This window comes from Sorex araneus, chromosome 2, assembly GCF_027595985.1.
Source record: "Sorex araneus isolate mSorAra2 chromosome 2, mSorAra2.pri, whole genome shotgun sequence".
NCBI lineage: Eukaryota > Metazoa > Chordata > Mammalia > Eulipotyphla > Soricidae > Sorex > Sorex araneus.
The window spans coordinates 270,384,101-270,399,580 of NC_073303.1; positions in this window are offsets into that span (position 1 = coordinate 270,384,101).

Genomic DNA, 15,480 nt, shown 5'->3' on the forward strand with positions numbered 1-15,480 from the left:
TAGCAAGTGCACGTGTCCCGAGGCTGCAGGCCTGAGATTAGGGGTCATCGAACTGTGTGGACACAACCAAGTGCTGCATTTCCCAAGTGCCCTTCCCTGGTAGACGGGAAGCTCTGAACCTGTGTGTTCTTTGAAAGAACACTCCCTCTGTTCCAGAGAATTCCACCTCCCAAACCAAATTGCCTTCCCAAAGCCGCCAACACACTGAGAGTCAGGTTTCAACAGACTTAAGAGTCCTAGTTCCATAGGCAGCAGTCAATTAGAGATTTCCTAGAGATGTCACTTGCTGTGTTCTGAGAGGGTAGAGCCTACCCAGCTTCTGAATGCCCTTTTCTGAAGAAGGGCCTGAAATCAACTGAAACTTGAAGGGCTGTGACAATTTTCATCCGCTGCTGCTAAGACCTACCAACCCGCGCTCTTGCTGGCTTGCTTTCCCAAGCAGACGCCTACTGAAAGCGCTGTGCCTTGAGTCAATGATCAACACCTGGGGATAATGGTTCCAGATTCCAATGAAACAAGAGGTTTAGAGTCAGGAACAAAGGGATTTAAGTAAACCAAAAACCAAAACCAAGAAACTACTGCTGGGAAGACTAAAAGAGTTGGACGGGCTGACATACATGTAGGAAGCTTGGGTTCAGCCCCAGCCTTGCACATTAGGTCCTGAGCACTACCAAAGTGGTCCCTGAGTGCCACTGGGACTGGGTGTAGCCCCTAAATGAGCAAACTATTGCTGAGCCAACTCTCCAAAGAAACTACCACCTTTCTTGCTTATTTTAATCCCAAAGGTCTAAAATTCTCGATTTTTTTCTTCTATGATATATACAGGAAGAATTTTACTGGGATTTCAATCATCTCCACAGTCTTTCAAAATTCCATTATTTCCCAACTATTGACTCTTAGTGAAGGGACCAGTTAGTTCAGGGGTGAGATGCTGTCCCTCCTAGGAAAAATTAAAGCAATTAAATATACTTTCACTGGCAACCTCACAGCAGGAAGAAGAGAAATGTGTGTGACTGATAGGCAGAGAAAATTCACATGAGTCCATAAACTGACATTTTGGACAACTTGATGTTGAAGGAAAAAAGGCTCCAGAAATTACTTGATGTTGAAGGAAAAAGGGCTCCAGAAATTAGTGTCCAAAAATAATGTTCTTCTGAATGCATATGGGATATATTAGATTTTTAAAGACAGTGTCACTAAAGTTTCAGGCCTTATTTAGAACAAAAACCAGTAAATTATGTAATTGGATAAAACCCAAATAAACTAGACTGCAAAGAACTTTCCAATCATGTCCATAAAGTGCTGTTCTACAGAAAGTACAGTCAGTTCTCAGTAACACAGACCAGATTTTTTTTTTTTTTGGTCAGACGCTACATATAGCCAAGGCTGACCCCATATGTGATTTTGCTGTTCCTGTGGGTAAGCCTGAATTACTGGTCCCCATTTAACCTGGGCTTGTAAACTGGCAAGTAATAGTAGTTCATGCTCTCAAAATGCTTGGGTGGAAAACCCCAGGGCTGTCTGCGTGGCACACAGTACAAGCACGTGGGGCTGATCAATTCCTCCTGGGACAGGCGGTGGTGAACGAGACCCATAATTAGAACTGAATTATAATGTGATAAAATGCATCTTATCAAAAGTTGGTTCTTGGTCAAAGTTCAGGACTTTGGCGAACGTAAATGCATCTACGGAGGGAAAAGAAAGTTTGCTTGTGTTGGGAATGTGGCTCAACAGTAAAACACATCCTTTGGCAGCATGAGACCCGGCTCCAGTTCACACCAACACAGAAAAAGCCAGGTAGCTATTACCTTTCAAAGGACGCAAATAAACCCATAGCTGTCAATTTCGTGAACTTCGTCTGGGATGGTTTCTCTCTATAGTGTGCTTCAGATTCTAAACTGATATAAAAGTGAACATTGACACTTTGTCTTCAAGATGACAAATCCTGCTAATGTTACACTGTTCTCATTTTTCTCTCATCATAATACACATTCTGACCACACTTTTTGTTTTACATAAACTTAGACCAAAATCAAAAGTGGAAAAGAGAAATCATATTTGTGTCCCATTTTGACCCTGATAGGTAGGTAACAACGAGAAATCCAAACGTAGAAGTGGAGTGTGTAAAGGCATCAGGATTTAAGTAATGCTTCTTAAACCTGAGGTTAACTGATAATGTAAAAATACAGTCGAAATACACAGTTGGATTTTCAGAATAATATCAGATTCTCAGAGTGTTCATCTTCAAAATCTCACGTTCAGAGATTATGGTTTTTTGGGGAAAAAAAACACAAAACACTTCTACTTGGACGAAACTTCAGAAAGTTCTCTAGATTTCTAATATTTTGTCTTGTTTTTGTATATTTCTCTAAATCCTTATATTCTCCTCAAATCTTTTCTTTTCACAGCCATCTGACTTTCTGTCCACAAATCTTACAGTTTGACAGATGAGTAACAGGAGGAAGAATAAAGGATCTACAAGTCTTAGAACACTGATTCTGAAGGTAAAGATGCTGTATAGGTCTTTCCTAAAATGTGCATCTAGTAGTTATGCAAGTATTTCTGTTTGAAAGACCCACAGCAAAGAAGATAGCAAACAGATCAGCTCCTATTGATTTCACATGAGCTCAAAATATCTATTAGCCTCAAAAGGCACGTGCTTCAGGAAGTCTACGCCAAGAAATCTATTTTGCTTTGTTTAACATGGGATTTGCAGATTTCCAACACTGTATAATGGGTAAAGAAAAGAGATTTGAAGTGGGAAAAGCTGTTTTCAGAGTACATGTCAGTCTTCAAAGGTCAGTGAACCACTCATGCCCTAAATATAAGGTACTTTACGGTTAAAAGACTTCCAACTATGCCATTACGTTTTCATAAACATGCTGGGAGATAAAAAGAGTAAGCATTAATCATATCCACTTTGAAGAAAAGGGGCTGAAGTTTACAGAATGGAAGTGAAGGTTCTGACCCCAGAAGATTCCAGTCAGGTCACAACCCTGTAAGGTTGTGACTCAGATGCTTTAGTCTGAGTTAAATCATTCCTCAGACTCAATGCAGACAAAAGTGCTTCCCACACAGCTGAGGTAGCCCTAGGACAACTCTGGGTGGAGAGGAACAGGTAGGGGAATTGGGGGGTGGGGAACAGAAGCCAAAGCACAAACAGGGAATTGGAGCTGCTTGTTTTTGACATTTTCTACCTGTCTGTCCTTCTCTGAGTTGTGAAACTCAGACAAGTGCACACAGACCAGGATAGACCGAAAAAAAAAACCTTTAGGATAAATTTCTCTTCTTTGGTGTCCCCTCCTGGAGAATAGCTCTGGGTGAGTACAGGGTTCCCGGATGTGCTACTGCTATGACCCTATAGTGCCATGATGACCCAGGAGTCACGTTGGCAGTGCTGGAGAATCTCTAGAAGAGTACCCAATGATTGAAATATGAAAAAATGAAGCAAAAGTAGATAAAACAAGAGCAACATGTACATCCACCACCGAACTTGGAGTTTTCAAGTCTTGTCTCTCAGTAGCCAATGAACTAGAAGCATAAGCAACTATAACCACAGTGAGGAAGAGAAAAACCAAGGAACCACTGACCATTGACATCAAGAAACATTCTCCGTATTGGGGGGCATGTACACAGCCCAATTTAGGGGGTATGTACACAGAATATTCAGCTTGACTGATCATATCATGTATTGCAGTACAAGTATTCACTGTATCACTGTCATCCCATTGCTCATCGATGTGCTCGAGCGAGCACCAGTAACGTCTCCATTGTGAGACTTGTTGTTACTGTTTTTGGCATATCAAATACGCCACGAGTAGCTTGCCAGGCTTTGCCGTGCGGGCAGGATACTCTCAGTAGCTTGCTGGGTTCACCAAGAGGGGCGGAGGAATTGAACCCAGGTCGGCGGCATGAAAGGCAAACCTGCCGTACTATTGCTCCAGCCTAGTACAAGTATTAACCGACTTAAAAGAAAAATTGTGCAAATGGGATCGGAGTGATAGTAAAGTAGGTTGTGTTTGCCTGGCACATGGCCAAACCATGTGGTCATCCCTCTGGTCACCCACGTTTGCCAGGAATAGTCCCTGAATGCTGAGCCAGGAGTAAACCCTGAGTGCCACTGGGTGTAACCTCAAAACAGGCAAATATAAAATAGAACTTTTTAAAAAGAATAACTGTACAAGCCATGTACCTGATCATGAATTTATCACACATTTACTCTATAACACAGCAACCCAACCCCACTCTTGGCTATTTGCCCTACAGAAATGTTACTAGGTAGGTAGGCAAAATATGTGCATGGATGTCTGTATTTTTTTCATAGTCATATATAACTAGAAATTACCCAAATGTCTTTCAGGAAGTAAAAGGATTTTTAAAAGCTGTGATTTACCCACTGGACAAATTATTATCTAGCCATTAAAAACTATTTAAACTCACAACAGTATTTACGAACCACAAAGGCATTATGCAGAGTTTGAAAGAAGCCAGTCTCTAATGTTTATGTGTTTTAGATTACATCAAGGTGACAGGAATATGACAGCTTGAAAGGGCAAAATAAGAAGGAAGGAGAGGTGATACGAATATTCACATCAACAGTCAAGAGTAAACTTTTGATGACTAAGGACTGACAAAAAAGAATAACTTGGTGTGACGCAGCTGTTCTATATTCTAATACGTGCCCATTTCAGTAATGTAAAATCTTATCAAAACGCACCTCAAAAAATAAAACAGGGGCCAGAGCGATAGCACAGCGGGTAGGGCGTTTGCCTTGCATGCGGCCGACCCGGGTTCGATCCTCGGCATCCCATATGGTCCCCCAAGCACCGCCAGGAGTAATTCCTGAGTGCAAAGCCAGGAGTAACCCCTGAGCATCGCTGGGTGTGACCCAAAAAGCAAAAAAAATAAATAAATAAAACAACAGAAAACAAACAAGAGTGTGTGACTTTCAGGTCACCATTCAGAAAAATAAAAGTCAGATGCTCTCTCTCTTGTCTGGGCCCTCCACAATTTGTTGAAGCAAATGAATCAAAACATAAAATTGCATCTATTGGTCTATGTAATAATAGTAATTTTGCACTAATTTTTTGAATTGCCGGCATGATTTTTAATGCAATTAATACTTAAACTTTCAACACGGTCCTCTGGGGAACCTTGTGGTTTCTTCAAAAAGGCTTCAAGTGCATTTCTCATTCCTGATCTGGGTTCTAGCTAAAGAATAAGAAGAAAGGTGAAGTGCCAATTTCCAGCCTAGATCCCATAAGCCAGTGACTATAGTACTTTTTGGAAAACAGGCTGCGGTGAATGCTTTAGTCTCTAGAAGGGAGAAAGAGAAATTTGGGTTTTTCTGTTGTTTGTTTGCTTTTTGGGTCACATCCAGTGATGCTCAGGGATTGCTCCTGGCTCTACATTCAGAAATTACTCCTGGCAGCAAGAAATGCAAAGTGGAACAAGGAAAGCCTCTTCAACAGGTGGTGCTGGGAAAACTGGATACCTACCTGCAAAATAATGAACTCTGACCTCTGTCTAATGCCAGGCACAAAAGCCAGATCAAAGTGAATTAAAGACCTCAATAACAGACATAAATCTATAAGGTTCATAGAAGAAAATGTAGGCAGAACTCTCCATGACATTGAAGCTAAAAGCATTTTTAAGGATGAAACAGCACTGACCATGCAAGTGGAAGCAAACATAAACAAATGGGACTACATCAAACTAAGAAGCTTCTGCACTTCAAAAGAAACAGTGACCAAAATACAGAAAGAGCCCACAGAATTGGAAAGAATATTTATCCAATACCCATCAGATAAGGGATTAATAATCAGAATATACAAGATACTTGTAGAATTATATAAGAAAAAAAACCTCCAACCCCCTCAAAAAATGGGTAGAAAAAATGAACAGAAGTTTCCTCAAAAAAGAAATACAAATGGCCAAAAGGCACATGAAAAACTGCTCCACATTGCTAGTCATCAGGGAGATGCAAATCAAAACAACAATGAGATATCATCTCACACCACAGAGACTGGTACACATTCAAAAGAACAAAAGCAACCAGTGCTGGCATGGATGTGGGGAAAAAGGGACACTCCTTCACTGTTGGTGGGAATGCCGACTGGTCCAGCCTTTCTGGTAAACAATATGGACATTCCTTCAAAAACTAGAAATTGAACTTCCATATGACCCCCAATACCACTTCTGGGAATCTATCCCAAGGATGCAAAAGAGCACAGTAGAAATGACATCCGTACCTATATATTCATTGCAGCACTGTTCACAATAGCCAAAATATGGAAACAACCCGAGTGCCCTAAAACAAATGACTTGTAAAAGAAACTTTGGTATGTCTACACAATGGAATACTATACAGCTGTTAGGAGAGATGAAGTCATGAAATTTGCTTATAAATGGATAAACATGGAGAGTATCATGCTAAGTGAAATGAGTCAGAAAAAGAGGGACATAGAGGGACTGCACTCATTTGTGGAATGTAGGGTAGCATCACATGAGGCTGACACCCAAGGACGGTAGATACAAGGGCCAGGGTGATTGCTCCATAGCTGGAAGACTGCTTCATGAGTGGAGGGGAGAAGGCAGATGGAATAGAGAAGGGATCACTAAGAAAATTATGGCTGGAGGAACCAGTTGGGATGGGAGATGCATGCCGAAAGTAGATAATGGACCAAACATGATGACCTCTCAGTGTCTGTGTTGCAAGCTATAATGCCCAAAAGTAGAGAGAGAGTATGGGGAATATTGTCTGCCTTAGAGGCAGGGGGAAGGTGGCAAAGGGGGAGTATATCCGGGACATTGGTGGTGGGGAATGTGCACGGGTAGAGGGATCAGTGTTTGATCATTGTGAGGTTGTAACCCAAACATGAAAGCTTGTAACTATTTCACGGTGATTCAATAAAATTTTTTTAAAAATTTAAAAATAAATAATTCCAAAAAAAAAAGAAATTACTCCTGGCATTGCTCAGGAGACCATATGGGATGCCAGGGATTGAACCCAGGTCGGCTGCAGGCAAGGCAAACACCTTCCCCACTGTACTGTCACTCCGGCTTTGAAACAGAAATTTGTAGTAAGAGAAAATCCCTCCAAAGTTAGTCCCAGAGAGCTAGACCTGTGAGAGTTATTGCTGTTATTTTAAGGCACTTTCTTGGGGTGTGGTTTATTATGTCTTTTGTATGATGAAAACTAACTGGTATCCAACTTGAGAATCAAAATACCAGGGAAGGGTGTTTAGACAAAGGGAACAAGAAAAATCCAGTTGGAGCAAAGGGAGTGTACTATTTCTCCATGAACTCAAAATAAAACGATTAACCACTAGCAATAGCACAGCAGGTAGGGCATTTGCCTTATACGTGGCCAACCCGGGTTCAACATCTCCGTCCCTCTGAGAGCCCAGCAAGCTACCGAGAGTATCCCACCTGCAAGCAGAGCCTGGGAAGCTACCCGCAGCATATTCGATATGCCAAAAACAGTAACAACAAGTCTCACAATGGAGACGTTACTGATGCCTGCTCGAGCAAATCAATAAGCAAGAGGATGACAGTGCTACAGACAATGCAAGAGTTCCAAACAGGAGGAGTCGAAACAAAATAGGGCTCCCTGTTAGCTTGTTTCTTGCTCTACTCTGGGTCCTTAAGCACAGACAGCATTCACTAGAACTGAGTTGAAAGCAGGTAACACTGAGTCTCGGGATGAAGATCCAATAGAGAGGAAAACACAATAGCTAACTGCAGAGAGAAAAATGCCTGTGGCCATAGAGTCCTTTCTCCTGTATTTCTCTTGGCCCTGCCATTACCAAGGGAGCTTAATGATTCATGCTGTACGCACAGTAATTGAGAAAATGGGTGACAGGCAACTTGCCACTCTTTGCCCTTAACGTTTCCTTATCTTCATTATAATGACATTAACATGGCTCCTTAGGACTAAGTCAAATTCATTTTCAGTGGGCAGAACAGATATTTTGAAAAACACTTCCACTCAGGAACTAGGGTCTGCAAAATTGTCCATCATAGCGTTGACGATCTACACGCAGTTACAGGGAATACGACATAAAGCGCTGTTGCTTGCTTTAACATAAGAGACCCGTCACCTTGATGTTTGTAAAATTCTAATGGACAACACTGTAAGGTGCAGGCAACTGGACAACTTTGACGCGACGACGCCTTCAGCAAGTGACCAGGGAGGCTGATCACTGTCATTGCCCCTATTAGATCTTACTTAACACTGTGATTAGCTTCAGATGTGCCACATGGCAAGTAGTTTGCCACTCTGAAACTTCACTCTTTAGCCATGAGAAGACAGCAAGTGTCAAAGGAATAAAAAGTAGTTTAAGCTGAATATGTCTTAAGACTCAGAGTTATAAATAAGAAAGAGGATTAATGCTTATTTTATTAGGCCAGCAATGTCCTTTGTTATGGGTGACCACACAGATTTCTTTTGTCTTTGGGGCCAACTTCAGTTTTGAGGACCATATGGGATCAGGGGAAAATCAGACGCAGTGGTCCTTCTAAAATAAGCACCCTACCTACTCTCCAATCTCTTCACTCTTAGAGCACCCACATTTCTTGAGAGTATGATCACCGGATGCTTTCGTATAACAATGAGTGTTAACCAAGTTGAGTTACATTTTTAACATAACACAAGGGGCTATTAAATCAAAATTAATTCTTTGTCAATAAAAGTCCTTTATCATAACACAGGGGATATAAAATAGAATTTTTTTTACTAACAAAAGTATTTTATAATATTTTCTAAACATTGGAGACTATGGAGATAGTGTAGCAGGCAGTGTGCTTGCACGTGGCTAACTCGGGTTCGATCCCCAGCACCCCAAACGATCCTCTGAGATCCAATCAACAGTGATCCCTGAGCACAGAGCAAATGTAAACCTTGGACACAGCTGGGTGTAGCCTACAAAATAAAACCCAAAAACCTTAACATTTTATAGTTATCAATAGTGATTTTAATGGTTTAGGTATTTAAAGAGGCCTTAAAAATTACACTTGGGAGAACTGGAGAATTAATTTCCAGTTCAACGGGCTGAGCTTGCTTTGTGTGGGAGGCCCAGGTTTAATCCCTAGCTCTGCAGAGAACCCCAAGCACAGAGTCCAGAGTACCTCAGTGCACTGCCGGCATAGCCCTGAAACAAACACCAAATCATGTTGAAAATTCTGGGCTCACTACTGTCAGAGATTCTTAAACTAGAACAGTCCAAAACCTCATACTTAGAAATGTAAGGGTGTGTTTATTAACCAGCTGAAAGGAACATTAAGAGCAAAACTCATTTGGTTACATATTGTATGCATCAAAGCACTGTGAAAAATAGAGTCCGTGGGGCTGGAGCAATAGCACAGCGGGTAGGGCGGTAGGGCGTTTGCCTTGCACACGGCCGACCCGGTTTCTATTCCCAGCATCCCATATGGTCCCCAAGCACTGCCAGGAGTAATTTCTGAGTGCATGAGCCAGGAGTAACCCCTGTGCATTGCCGGGTGTGACCCAAAATGCAAAAAAAAAAAAAAAAAATAGAGTCCGTGAGCCTTACCTCTGGAGACCCGAGTTCATCTGGGCTGGCCTGGAGCGGGAATCTTTGAAAGCTGTTCCCTTGACATACTCTGAAGTGTCCCCTAGACTAGGGCACCTTCAACTTTTTCCACTTGTGACTACTTTTTGCCTGACAAATTTTCATACAACCCTGGGTCTGTAGGTGTCTGATGCAAATCAAACACAGCCAACCAGAAAGAAATGGATTATAAAACAAAACTCTTTAAGTTCCCCTCTTGGGGGGGGTCATGACCAGCAGTGCAAGAAACTAGGGTGAGGATGAAGGAGAGGCAGAATATGGGAGGCCTGGAGGTCAGGGTGACAAGACGGTTTTAGTGAAAACCTAACGCTTCTCCAGAGAGCAGACTAGGGGAAATTCCGCCTTATCTGTGTCACTCACAGCTGCACTGTGTGCTGGCGAGAGGCAGATGGAGAGCAAGGGAGGAAGAGGTTAGGAGAAGCTGGGATCCACTTAAGAACAGGCCCTGTAAAAAATAAAACATGGGCATCTCAGCACCTCCCAGCGATCTGCAAAATGCTCAAGCGGGAGCAGGTGAGCCTTCCTGGACTGAAGCTATTCTTCGGGGAGGAGCTTTTATTCTCTTACACAAACCACCTGAGAACTGCATGACGCGTCCTGAACAGTCTCGTGCTTCCGTGTTCGGGAGGAAAGGCAGAACCACAGCTGACTGAGGAAACTCGGGCCCCATCGCTCTCTCCCAGGAGCCGCAAACCCCAGCGGCTCCCCAGACAAGCTGGACTTCAGTCCTGTCCTCGTCTGCTGTGGGTTTGGCTCTTCCCAAAGGAAACTCCAGACCACGAGGGACGCGGCACGCAGACATTTCAATGCAGCTGCTCCGGGGAGTTTCTCCAGGTTCTGTTCCAGAGGCCACTGGCCAGCAGAGCCACAGCGCCCCACCTAACTAGTGGCTGAGACACTGGCTGGAGAGCAGCTCAGGTGACTCACAAAAATCAACCATGACGGAATCCTTCGCCCCCAGGCTGCCAGCATCTGAGAGCAGAGACCAGCCACTAATATGACCAGCAGACCCGCCTGGCTTGGCTCAGCCTTCATCTGAGTCCTTCAAAACCAGAGGGTTTTCTGGCAAAAACGTTTGCTGGAGGGTAGAACTGAAACACAGTGCAGTGACCTTCCAAAACAGGGTGGTGTGGAATCTTTCAGCCGCAGCAAATGTCCCAGCTAGTAGATAAAGCCCTTCTACTAAACCGTTGGTTAGGTAAAGGGTTCTGGTGAGATTCTTTTTTTTTTTTTTTTTTGCTTTTTGTGTCACACCCAGCGATGCTCAGGGGTCACTCCTGGCTCTGCACTCAGGAATTACCCCTGGCTGTGTGCTCAGGGGACCATATGGGATGCTGGGTATCAAACCCAGGTAGGCTGCGTGCAAGGCAAATGCCCTACCCACTGTGCTATCACTCCAGCTTCCTGGTGAGATTCTTTCTTGGAAATATAATTTCATTTGAATTCCCAGTTCTCCTTGTTTTTCCCCAAACTTTATTATTTTGCAAGCGAGTTAAGTTCCCTCCTAAGGATCTTAGATCTACCAAATCCATGATCAATGTTACACAGTTAAATAATCTGCTCAAGTGTGTTGAGTGCAAACAATGGCTGAGGTAGAAGTCAAGAAGTTTCTAGTTTGGGGTTTTATTTTTTTTTCTTTCTGGTACAATGCACCCAAGCAACTAATTTCTGATACGGCTTCAAGCAGGTCTATCCTTTTGAAATGATGAAGTTTTAATTCTATTATCCATCCCATTTCTAGGTAGCACTGAGTGGATGTTAAAATGCCGTTTGGTTAAAATCAACCAGCCACATTCAGCAAGCAGGGTGATCTGTAACCACGGCAACGCGACTATTCCAGTGGAAATACATATCAAGGATACTCTCTCCTTGGCATTTGAAAATGTTTGCACATGTTTCTATTTTAGAACTATTTCTCGGTGAAAGGGAAAAGATAGAGTTTTTAGTCAATAGACATAATGCTTTTTAAAGCCTTTCACTAAAACTAAAGTTGTTCCATTCCAAATATCTCCTGAACGTCTAACACCCATGGCTACCCAGCAGGTTACTCACGAACTGACCACTCCCTGTCTCGGTCCTCTGGCCCAGAATGCTGACCCAGAAAGCCCACAGCTCCTTTTTCTTTTCCTCCATCCCCAAAAGGATACCCTCATCCACGGACACATCCTGTATCCTTCTTGGGCTTTACCCCATCCCCCCAGACCAGAATGCCTGTGAACAGATGTTTATTTGGAAACCATGAGGTCCAAGCCTCTTGTTTCCAGCATCTTTGGATCCAAGCACAATAAAACGTCAGACATAAAACCACTTCCGCATTCTCATTCACACGGGAAGACCTACTGTGCTCCGGGTTTCTGGTGGTGGGAGCACAGGGGCAGTGGCTAGTTAACTAGTTAGCCCAATAGATCATGTTACATCTCACTGGCCAAGAAGGTATCCCGTTACCTGGTCAAAATCCATAGGTTGGCTGGGAAAAGGGAAAACCCAGCCAGGCAACTTTCCCCCACGCCCAGACGGCTGGACATCAAAGCCACATCTATAGGCATGTGGCCATCCATGGCTAGAGACCCAGGAAAGCCATCCTGGAGAGGTCCAGTGAAGGTTCTATGAGGTCCAGAAGGTTCCAGAAGGTTCTAGCAAAGGTCTCCTGCAAGGAGACACAGATCACAGCATTCCAGTTAAGTATTTCAGGCTAGCAGCAGCAGAGAAGACCCAGGAAAGCCATCCTGGAGAGGTCCAGGGAAGGTTCCATGAGGTGCAGAAGGTTCCAGAAGGTTCTAGCAAAGGTCTCCTGCAAGGAGACACAGATCACAGCATTCCAGTTAAATATTTCAGGCTAGCAGCTGCAGAGAACGGGGTAGGGACCACGCTAAGACATGGTCCACCGCAGGGAGCAGCTGGCACAAATACAGGAGCAGGATGTCACACTCTAGACCGGGCATCAAGAGACATGACCAGTGTCTTCATACACAGTCCCAGGAGAGACTGGACCCAGGCCCTGGAGCATCTGAGCGCTGTGAACCAATCTCTCATACAAGACTCAAGAACCCACGAGCTCAGGCATGAATCCATATTCGTGGTATCGGGCAATAGGCAGAGACTCCCCCGGCCCGGTCCCTACCCAGAACGAGTCTGTGGCCTTCCAGCAGAAAATTAAAGGTAACTCAACAATCTGCTCAGCCGCGTACTCAGAGCGGGCTGGTTAGAGGCTCACAGAGACCACGGTCTCTGCACTTGCAGTGCCTGTGGAACAAACTAAACTGAATTAGAAGATTTCTAGTAACGTCTTTCTCTCTCCCGGTTCTGAGGTCAGTCAAATGGCCCTGAGCTGGGAGGGCCTCAGTGCATTGCTGAAGAAAGGGACTGGCTGTAGGGGAGAATTTACCTGAAGGTTGCAGGGTGTTGGCTGCACCAATAACAGACTCGTCTTCTACAGGCCGTGATTAGGGTGGCACTGGCCATACAACGCCACCAAGACTCCAGAGGTCCGTAAGCTTGCCCTGCCTCAGAGCAGTTTTTAGAAAATGTATGTTTCCACAACCAAACCCTGTGGGACCATTCTGTAGGGTCCTAGAGATGCTGTGTGTTATCTGGCCTACTCAAAACCAATAGTTTTATTGAGATGGAGCCTAACACTTTGATGGGGATTTTACTGTTGAAATAGATTCACGTTCTCCAAGGATGAACTAGCAATGAACAAATGAGAACAAAGTTCTGCCACAGAAGGAGTGGAAGTATGTGTACTAAATTCAGGATGAGAGAGGGCAATTGCCCCTTTAAAACGACTGCATCAGGGGCCAGAGAGAGTTCAGGGTTAATGCACTTGCCTTGCAGGTGGATGATTTGAGTTCAATCCCCGCTTATGGTCTCCTCAGCATTGCCGTGATTAAACCTGAGCACCAACGGTGGTACTCAAGGGTCACTCCTGGCTCTGTGCTCAGGAATTACTGTTGGTCATGCTCAGGGGATCACATAGGATGCTGGGGATCAAACCAAGTTGCCTGTCCGCAAGCATGCGCACAACCGTGCTGTGATATCTCTCCACCCTAAAAAAATTCCATTGTGTAGATGTACCAGTTTCTTTAACCAGTTGTCTGTTTTGGGGCACTCTGGTTTTTTCCATATTGTGGCTATTGTGAACAGAGCGGCAATGAACATAGAAATGCAGATGTCATCTCTACTATACCTTTTTGCCTCTCCGGGACATATTCCCAGGAGTGGTATTGCTGGGTCAAATGGAAGCTCAATTTCTAACTTTTTGAGACTCATCCATATTGTTTTCCAAAAGGACTGGACCAGTCAGCATTCCCACCAGCAGTGAAGGAGAGTCCCTTTCTCCTTACATCCACACCAACATTGGTTGCTTTTGTTTTTGGGATGTGGGCCAGTCTCTGTGGTGTGAGATGATATCTCATTGTTGTTTGATCTGCATCTCCCTCATGATTAGTGATGTTGAACATTTTTTCATGTACCTCTCAGCCGTTCAGATTTCTTCTTTGGGGAAGTTTCTGTTCATTTCATCACCCCATTTTTTTATCGGGTTGGCAGTTTTCTTCTTGTGGAGTTCAACCAGTGCATTGTATATCCTTGATACTATGTAGCTATCAGAAAACATGAAGTCATGAAATTTGCATATAAGTGGATCAACATGGAAAGTATCATGCTGAGTGAAATGACGCAGAAAGAAAGAGACAGACATAGAAAGGTTGCACTCATATGTGGAATATAAAGTAGCTGAGAGGTACAAGCTTACAATAATGCAATTTCTGGCAGATATTTCTCTGGACTTAGTTACTAAAATACTAAAATACAGAAATCCAAAACCATGGGGCCACTAGTGTGGCCACTCGACCTCATATCTCTTCATTCTCAGCAATGGAAAACAAATTATCAAATGCTTCCTTTTTAGCAGGTCCGACTTTAGGGAGGAGAAACTCCAAACAATAATAGTGAGTTTTTTTTTGAAATATTGAATGTAATCAAAGTAAAGTGAAAGTAAAGTAAAATTTACCACTTAACACAGGCGGGGTGGGGGCCTGGGAGGCGGGGGGGGTGGGGGGTGGGGGGGTGGGGTGGGTGAGGTTACTGTGATTCTTGGTGGTGGAATATGTGCACTGGTGAAGGGATGGGTGTTCGAGCATTGTATAACTGAGACTTAAACCTGAAAGCTTTGTAACTTTCCACATGGTGATCTAATAAAAAAATAAATAATGATAAAAAATTATTAAATATTGCACTATACTAAAGATTAGTTTCTGAAAAAATTACCGTATCTATAATATTTATGATTTTTTTTTAATTGAAGGCATGAGATTTTTTAGTGTTTACCTTTTGTTTAAAATTTGAGACTCAGGGGCTGGCGTGATAGCACAGCGAGTAGGGCATTTGCCTTGCACACGGCCGACCCGGGTTTGATTCCCGGCATCCCATATAGTCCCCTGAGCACGGCCAGGGGTAATTCCTGAGTTGCAGAGCCAGGAGTGACCCCTGAGCATCGCTGGGTGTGACCCAAAAGGAAAAAAAAAAAAAAAATTGAGACTCAGTTATTTATATTGACCACAAGATGGGGCTATAATGTCATCATTCAGCAACATTTATAGAATAAGATTTTTGTTTATATATTTGAAAATAACAATAAAACACCGTCTAAAACAATTTAAGGATGTTCAACAAGATAACCTCACTTAAAATAAAAAAATTTTTCAAAGATGAATTATCTGTTCTTTCTTAACAGAAGTAAAATATGCTTTACCTTGTCTTTCACTTAGAAGTTGGTGTTCTTTATGAAATATAAAATTCTCCTACACTAATGCAGAATGATCTATCACCATGTAATTTCCTGAAAGATTTTATACCTTCTTTTCTTAAGGACTTAACATAAAATTCC